The sequence below is a fragment of the Malurus melanocephalus genome, unplaced genomic scaffold (assembly GCF_030028575.1).
Source record: "Malurus melanocephalus ecotype Western Australia unplaced genomic scaffold, MMel_1.1 scaffold_30, whole genome shotgun sequence".
Taxonomy (NCBI): domain Eukaryota; kingdom Metazoa; phylum Chordata; class Aves; order Passeriformes; family Maluridae; genus Malurus; species Malurus melanocephalus.
Genome location: NW_026623262.1, coordinates 2952177 through 2961710, shown reverse-complemented (window position 1 = coordinate 2961710; position 9534 = coordinate 2952177).

The following is a 9534-nucleotide window of genomic DNA, read 5'->3' as shown; positions in this document are numbered from 1 at the left end:
AATAAATTCAGTTGCTGTTCATTTTATTCTGTTTAAATAAATTCAGGACACAGGAACTGTCAACTTACATTCTGGCAGTTATTATTTTCATGTAATTTCTAATCAGGAAATTGCATCAGATTTCCCACCACAATTTAAAGCCACTCCTTCTGTAAGTTTTCAAATACTCTGCATTTTTGAAAGACATTGAAATACTTTTTTCCGAAGTTTTGTCTAAAAACAATAACTCTCTTAATCATTGTTTGACTGGTGCAGTTAGCAAAATCGTTGTCATGAATAAACAGCAGTTATTGAGCTGACAGAAATACTGTGAGGTGTTTGATGTTGTCCTGTTTTCAGCTTGGATGGAGTTAATTTTCTTCCTAGTAGCTGGTACAGTGCTGTGTTTTGGATTCAGTGTGAAACTAATGTTGACAACACCGTGATGTTTTGCTTGTTACTAAGCAGGACTTCTTTTTGTTTCTCCTCCCCATCCCACTGGGGAGAGGAGGGAGTGAGGAAGTGGCTGCTGGCRCTGAGTTGCTGGCTGGGGTTAAACGTGACAGGTGTTTTTTATGTACTTGGTGTAATTCAGTGTAATACAGTACTTCACAATCTACTAATGGAAAACTTGCATGATATCTATTAAGAAAAATAAGATAGCTGAATTTTGGGAAAAAAAAAAATTACTCTTTTTGAGTACAGTGTATTTAAAGTACCAAAACAATAGCTGAACTGGTTAGGGAAAAAAAAAAATAAGACAAATTTAATATAATCCTTTGTTTGTTTTAGAGATCCATGTCCTTGTTCTCATTGTTGAGTGCACAGGAATAGGTTTCACTTGAATGTAAACACTGATGCTGTCACTGTACCGTGACAATGGGATAACCGTATCAGTGCTCCATGGATTTRGTGCTGGCACACACCAGTGCCTGTGTGCTCTTAGGGTTTCTCCCCAGCTCATTGTGATGAAGATGTGCTCTAAGGCTGTGRGGTCAGCTTACTTGTAACAAAACTTTCTCATTCGTCTTGGGAGGAGGACATAGTTCTGCAGTGATTTTTGKCTTAGCATTTTGTAGTGGTAATTGAACTGCTTGTATCTGTATCTTTGGGGCATGAATGAGAATATCAATGGCATTCCTCTAGCTGTAGAGTGTGAGATCAATCAAAAATTTCTTGCCAAATTTTAGTGCTATTCTTCATGTCCTAATGGAGAGAGAGACTGCACCCCTGATAGTTGTGTCACTGTCACAGATGTTCACTCTTCACAAGGTATTATTGACCTGATCTAGGTCAGACTCTATATCATCCCCAATTGTAATTTAAGATCTAGTAGTTTCAGACTTTTGTGTCAGTTTTCTGTTAGGCTCTTGCAATATATTGGGGGGTTAATAATCTTTTAAAATTAGATTAAAATAGATTCATATTRAGCTGTCTTTACCAAGCCTCCACCATCCAGTCTGTTTTTAATATGCATTGACAATGGTGATGGTGATGGTGCTGGCTTCTAGGTCTGTCAAAAAAGATTGGTAACCACCTTTCTGTTCTGTCAAGCATTTTAAATGTTTAATTAAATGGATGCTGATAACCAGAACAAGACAAGTGCAGCAAGAACAAGACAAGTCTGCCAGTAATTCAACAAGACCACTGGGTTATTTGAGGAAATCAATACCTCAATTTATATGACTGAAGGCATTGAGAAAAAGGCGAGATCCCACTGAATWCTTTCACAACTGAATAGAAATAAAAATACTAAAACAAAATCAAGACATAAACTAGCTCATCTCAGGAATCTTAATACCATGTCTGACTACCATAACTCAGTCTGTTGACATTGGCTTTACTGATTTGTTTAGTATTACARTATTTATAGAATCCTCTGTGGCAACAGGAAACATACTTTGCCCATTACTAGAGTAATTTGCAGTCCTTATTCAGAAGACAGGTAGGATCAAACCAGAGAGATCAAACTATTTGCTGAGGTTTCCAATAAAACATTTTCATGAATTCAATTTCAGCATAATACCACATGACCAACCCTCACCACTTGCCTTATGCTGCCCTGCCACAAACACACTAAAAGGCTATTATTTGCAGACCAGCTGCAACTCTTGCTGAAGTCAATGAAGTCTGTGGTGGTTTGGCACCACTCAGATTCATAATCATTCCTGGCACTGAGAAAATAATGCTCAGTGGAGAAACTGTAAATTAGAAAAAAACTGCAGGTTCTTGCTGTCAATGGAGTTAATGATCCCTCAGTCTGAATGTAGCACAGTAAAGGCAGAATTGYTCTGCAACTAAGAGATGGAGTTAATGTTAAAATGAATGTTACTTTGGCCAAGAGACTGAATTCAATGTAACTATTACCAGTGATTTTTTAAATATGGATTCAAATACATTCTTTTTATGTAAAAGGCCAGTGTATTTTTTTACAGCATTCAAATACAGTTGTTAAGTTTTCCTCTGGGAATACCAATTCAGAGGTCTTGCAGTTCAAATTTACGTTGAAAAAAACCAGCCAACTTGGATTGTCATGTACAGGTTCAAATCTATTTGGTCCTACCCTAGAGAGCTCTGAGGTCCAAACCAGTTCTTCAGGACTGGGTACAGTTCAGATCTTTTATTGGGAAGAAAATTGGAGAAAACAAATGAGCTGGATTTCTTTGACTGAACAAATAATGCTGAAAATAAGAAAGGAGTTTATAAATCTAATTATGAATATTATTACTATCATTTTATTTCCATGKGTTATTAAACAGCTGTCACATTTCCTGACTGTGCTTGGCTGCAATTGTGAATAGTGTCTTGCTTTTTGCAGACGTGCTATTTACAGAGCTATGCTGCTCTCAGGTTGGAAATGAAACTCTGCCGCTGACATGAGTTTCAGGATGTATTTATTATTAATACAGAGAATCCAGTAATGTTGTGTGCTTGCTGAATTAAAGGCAAAATCAAAGGCACTTTACCTGTCAAGACCTTAGTTCAGAGTTCTCAATTTATCCTGCAGTGGATGACAATTTGTCATTGATTTCTGAAATGGAGCAGGCARCTACCTTCATTACCAGTCTGGCAACTTTATAGCTGTGCTCAGAGGCAAATCTAGCACTGGTTCAAACCCCATCTGGTGCTTCCCAAGGCAGGCACTGCTCCATCGCTGAACATTATCCAGGAAAATATATCTGTATTTTCAACCACTTCCACTTCAAGTGTCCATAGAAAAACACAGGAGATACCCTCTGCCTCAAGGGCCAAGACATGGAGTTCCTGGGCCACTAAGGAGGTGAGAGAATACCAAAACTGCTGGGAACACCTAGCCAAGGATGCATCAGCAAAAGGGCCCAAGCAGTGAAGCTGGAATATCTGTGATAGGAAGGGCTTATGGCAGGATTGGGACCTCAGCTGGGCTTTCTCAGACAAGTGCTCTAGCTCCTGTCCTGCATCTCTTCATTCCCGTGCCCAGAACTGCTGCGAGGGAACATTGGACACAGATGTCCAGTACCAGGGTGTCCTGGAGATACCCAGTATTATATTCTAATTACCTGCATCCATCCTTCATCCTTGTGTCAAGCATTTTTTGTCAGCTGGTTCAAGGCTTCAGAAATGCTCACAGGAAATGTTGGACAAAGGGATGGTTTGTGTCAAACATGCTGAACCTGGTGCCGATGGAATGGTTGAATGATTATAACTGGTGCAYGTCCAAAGTCAGGTCAGACCTGAGTTTGAATCCTCACCCATATGTGACTTTAAAAGTGAAATTTTCTCCCATTATTATCTCCCACCTTATTTTTCTAGCTTCAGTGAGAATTTGGAAAAAAGCTTTTCAGGCAAGGCTTCCTTCCAACTGTGTGTGCATAATCTTCTGCATTTTTGTTCATCTGATCTATGCTTATGCTATATATAATCACAGAAGAATGGGTAATTAAAAGCACAATTAATTTCTTACTAATTGAATGTTTTCTGAGTAATTCACAAACCTGGATGATTACCAACAGCAAGCAAATATTTGGAACTGTTAACCAGCATCTAAAAGCATCAGAAATAGTTGTCTGAATTTGCACAGTTTCTGGTCCATCTGTGTAACACAATATACATGACTGATTTCAGTCAGGAAGGGCGTGAAGGGCTGCCCCTTAGGAGGGAGTGTGAGATGCTCTTTAGGCTTTCCTTTGATTACTTCTGTTGTGAGGTGGAATTCAGCTCTAAATCCACTTTTGAGGAGCTGCATGTGATGCTCAGCAAAGGCCCTCCCTGCACCACTGCCAGCAGGAGGCAAAGGAAGGAGTGCAATAACACTTCAGTCTTGCTATGGAGATGGTGTCGGAGGGGCTGGGGAAAAATGAAAAGGAGCAATGTCAGGAGTGGGGGAAACTTGGAAATGAACTGCTGAGCCTGGAATAAGGAAGCCAGGAGCTGTCAAAAAATAGGGAAAGTCTTCCTGGACTGTGTCCAAAGAGATTTGACACTARGAGGACSAAAGCCATCTCCRTACATCGCTGGAATGAACTTGCAGSTTAGAGATGGCATCAGAACTCTGTTAATCCATCTGYAGTAAATGGAATGTTCAGTCTAATGCAAGARCATGATGTGTCCTTCTCCAGAAGGAATCACTGCCCTTCACCCAGAGATCTGCACKGCGTGGTGGATGCTCTGAAAAGCTCCAGTGTATCCAAGCAGGGCTTTTCCATGGGGCAGTGCAGGAAAATACCATAAGACTGAACCCGGTTATGTATTTTCTGCAAGAAAGACATTTACAGGTGATAGCAGCTGTTTTTACTTATTTCCTCTGAAACTGGGAAAAATATATCTTGTTTGGTGATTTTTGTGACAAACATTTTCTATTACCTCTTAATTTCATTTAGCCCAYGAGAAGGAGGTCAAGAGCAAGAAAGGAGAAAATACTTCTCTGCCTCCTTAGCCTTTCTCTCATCTTGATCCCTGAGGCTTTGTCACCTTGCCAGACAACTGCTATCTGCTCTGGTACCACTCTCAGTCTCACAAGCTGTGGAGGACAGCACAGCCTGGTGGGGAAGCCAGCAATTGAAGTTTTGGTTGTTGTTTGGATAGAAAATCACCCACCTGTGTCTGTGKGCTGGACTTTGGCAGGGCACAGTCAGTGGAGAAGCACCTTGTTTTGAAATCCTGTTTCATTTTGCTTATGGTAAACAAATGAACGATTCAAAGAGAATGTGATATTAGGAAATGATCCTCTGCTGTATGCCAGCTTCAAATAGAGCTCAAACAGCACTGATAAAATTAGGAAATCTTCTTTACTCTTTCAAAACAAGTTACTAAATTTTGCTTTATCCTCTAGGTAATGTGAAATTTCATTCATACTACAGTGCTTGGAATCTAATATTTGGCACTTTCACATCACTCATTACCTCACTGAGTCCCACATGCCAGTTTTTCAAAAGGTTTGCTTTTAAGCCTTCCAAGGACAAAYATGTCTTTAGCAACATTTAATGACTCAAAATATCCCAGAGAGAAAACACTTGCTGTGCTGCTGGCTCTAGCTGCTGCGCTGCTTCCCAAAGGACATTTAACCCAGGCAACTGACAGTGGGTGAGATGGGGACAAACTTCCATAAATTCCCCTTTCTGAAGTTGTGACTGTGACTTGCTTTGTCTCTTCCCTTTTGTTTTGGTTCCTCCAGTGGCTGCAGCCTTTGTTACCCGGGGATTATTTTGAGATTTGGCCATGAGGTCTGAGTGGAACAAATGCTAATTGCTAGCCTCACTGGGAATCCCAGACTTAGGGAGGTAGACCCAGAGGCCTCTCAATGCGGTATTTAAGGAAAGCTCTCAMAAGCCTGGAAAGGAGGGAGCCAGTGGGAGGAGGAGGAGCTGTAGACAGAGTTACAGTGTCTGTGCTCTCTCCTGTCACACAGGTGATTTACCTGCCAAGGCTGTGGGTTCTGCAGCCACATGGAGATATGATACAGAATGTAGTGTGCAAAAGTGTGGGAGAAGAAGGAATAGCTGCCTGGGGGAGGAAATCAGCTCTCTGCTCCTCATCTCATTCAMAGAGGTGTGATCCTTCCAAACTCCAGCTTTCACAAGGCAGGACCAGGCTGGGGAGTGCAAACCCCTGGCACATCCATTTGTTCTTYCCTGCTATCCTTACTCGCCCAAGTTCTGAGCCCCTTATCCTCCTTCCCATCCTCTCTTTTCCCMAATCTCCATTCCCATAAGGATATTTTGGGTATAATTTTTAATCACTTGCACTGGGAAGTTTCAAGCTGTGTTTCTGGAAGGGATAAAATCCAGCAATGTCTGTACATAATGCAGAATTTGTTCAATACATGCAGTACCTCTGGTGGTGGASGACTCCAGCTCCTGATGAGCTTGGAGCTGTTTCAGATGTGTCTCATCCACAGCCTGGTACTGCTCAGGCCCCAACTGCTCCAGGCACACACAGATGAGCAACTTCCTCTGRTTAAAATGTCAGTGCAATGGCAAATAACCACTGACCAGAAGAACTGGTCAGATCAGGTGTAAAACAGGTTATCCAGAAATCTAAGTCAGTTTGGGTTTTTTTTCTTTTTCCATGACTGGGGTCTGACCTGGCCGTATCTGCACCTGGCTCAAGTTCAGTTACTGAGTTACAGTCAGATGGACTATCTAGAAACTCTTGGTCTTTCAATAAAGCAATGTATGTCCAGACATATCTTTGCTCTTAAGTTGTTTATCCTCCTTACACAATGCCAATTTCCAGATGATCTAAGGTAGTGTTTAGACATAAAAAAAGCTTGAAATTTCATAGGGAGGGTTGAAGGGGGGAAATTGTTRTTTTCTTTTTCAATTCTTTTTAACTCCAATCCTAAGCAAACAGCATACCAAACTAAAATGCTTCTTTTTCTGTATCAATCAAAATGTTTTTCAGATGCAGGCAAGAATTGTTTGCCTTTCTTCAAAAAGTGCAGCACAACCAGCTGAAAACACAATGTTGGCAGAGATGACCCAGCAGGCAGTAAAATGTAGCACAGAACATAGTTGGGCTATCTCAGTTGAGATAGCTGGGCAAGGCCTTTGAAATGCTTAGAGCAAAAGGGCAAATGCCTTTGAAACAGCATGTTCAACAGCATTCAGTTTCAATTTAACCTTCTAAGGGTATATTGAAATCACTAGCTTGGAATTTGGCTCACCTAATTTTACATTCTGAAATGCTTGTCCTGCTCTCAGTGCTGGGAATAGCTTTGCTGCTGAGCCCGTCTCTGCCACTTCTCCATCCGCTTTATTGGCCAGTGTTCAAATTTTATTTCTTTAGTTGGAATTTTATGGTCAAACATTATGTATGGGCACACCTCATTTGATCAGTTATAGCCGTGGAGTTTAGCCAATTCATGGTAAAATAGCCCACTCCTGTCAAAAGGGATGGGATTCACTGAATTAATACAAATTCCTTGAGGCAGTAGCTGCATCTGAGCTGCTCTAAGGGGAACCAATCCTGTTATAGTATGATAGTTCAAAATACTACAAATGTTGCCCTTTTCAGCATGGTAAAATCCACATATGATGCATTTTAAGGTAAATGGAATCTCTTTCTTTGGTGGCTGGATGATGGGAATTATTGATGTGTCTGCCTAATGTGCTGCTCTCTTGGCAGACAGCCTAGTCTTCAGAGGACAACTGAGAGCTCTCATGCTGTTAATGTTTCTTSCAAGGGTTCTCAAATCACATACAAACAGACCAGCTCTTGCTCTGCAAGATGTGTGTAATGGCATTGATCTTGGTGGACGGTGCTCTCACCCAGCCCGGACAGAACTGGGCCCACATTCTTTAAACCATTGCACGGTGAAGGAAGATGCAGTTCCCTGAGGTGTATTTCCCTGGCACAGAGTCTGCCAGGACTGGCTGCTCCAGAAGGTGTCTTTCTCTCTCAATATATGAGTTTCTGTGCCTGTCTTTTAAATACAAAATAGGCATTCTTACATYCCTCTCAAGTGATGAATTTCTGGCACTAAAGTTGTACCCACATGAAGCAGTGAGGGCTGTGCAGACGCTGTACTTCCAAAACATGCAGTACCATTCCTCTGTGCTCTCCGGCCAAGAAAAAGCTTTACAATCCTCTTTGCATCTCTTKTGCCAGGATTTACTAGGATATATAATGTGTCAGTGGCATGCCAACAGCTAGCAGCTGCTTCACGTAGATGTGGTCACTGACTACACTCTAGAGGAGCAAAACTRTCAAAATAAACCTTTATAGAACAAAAGCTACAGTAGGACAAACTTCCAGATATCCTTACCAATACTCAGGTCATCCAAGGATATTTTCCTTGCTCTCATGCCAAGTGTACAGACAGCAGGGACTGCCAGCACTTGCTGCCCAACTTCCCTTCTTTGGATCTTGCAAACATGAAAGGCACTGATAATCAATTTATTCCATCTCAGTGGACTGAGACATGAGGAGTTTGCAAGTACACTCTTCTCTGTGTGTGCATTTGTGTTCTGGGATATTTTGGGAAGATGCCTGTGTTTCTCATCTTTTTGGCTTCATATGTGACCAGAGTATGTAGGTTATGACTGCAGAGTCTTGGCTGCATCAGCTCCTGGATCTGCATGCCATATTTGGGCTAGTTTTCATTTCTAATATTATGGGTGTTTCTTCTCCCATGGTCTCTTGCAGCCTGTCTACCTTCCCAGCCATCCTCCCTCCTGCTGTAGCTGTCAGCTGAGTTGAGGCTTGCAGTGCCTCTCGCACTTCCTGCAACATATGGCTCTTTAGAGGAAACTTGGTTTGCATCCTTCCATTATARCAGAAATTCTTTCAGCTCAGTTCTTTCAATTCAGTCAGGGGTCAAATGCTCACAATTTCCTCAACCAAAGGATACCCATTCTCACTGTGGCTAATGCCCCTTGTGATTAGTTGGGACGGTAGGATTGAAACTTTTCTCTGGTAAACCATATATTTCTGACGAATTCCCCACTTTGTCCATTTCTTCTGTGTCATTCATYATAGTGTTCTTCTATTTCATGTGATCAGCCCACAATGCATTGGGGAATCCATTACAGTAGTTTCTGTTCATTTTGAGAAGTGTGATTTGTGTAAACTTAAAGTTGTTTCCTGATGTAACTGAGAGTTCCTGATGTCCCTTTTACAGCTGGAATTTATGGATGGGGATATGTTGATGCTTTCTTTTTTTCTTTTACCATGTTTGCTGCTGCTTTGGATGCCAATACCCTTCTTGCCCTATCCAACTTCAGATTTTTCCTGTGTGTAGATAATGAAGCTCTCCTTATGACACACACAGGTCCCCTGCCTGTTCGTGTCAGACTGATGCTGTGATGATGGAGGTGGAGCACCTGCTCTAGGAAGGGCACCTTTCTRGTGCCCCATCTTATTTTCCAAGTGTTTTTTGCTTTTAAGCTACACTAATAATCATGTTATACTGACTGTCCATGTACCAAGCCTAATACATCCTTTCAGCTTTAGCAGACACCCTTCTTTATTTTCCTTTTTCCCTTCCTTCCTTCCTTCCTTCCTTCCTTCCTTCCTTCCTTCCTTCCTTCCTTCCTTCCTTCCTTCCTTCCTTCCTTCCTTCCTTCCTTCCTTCCT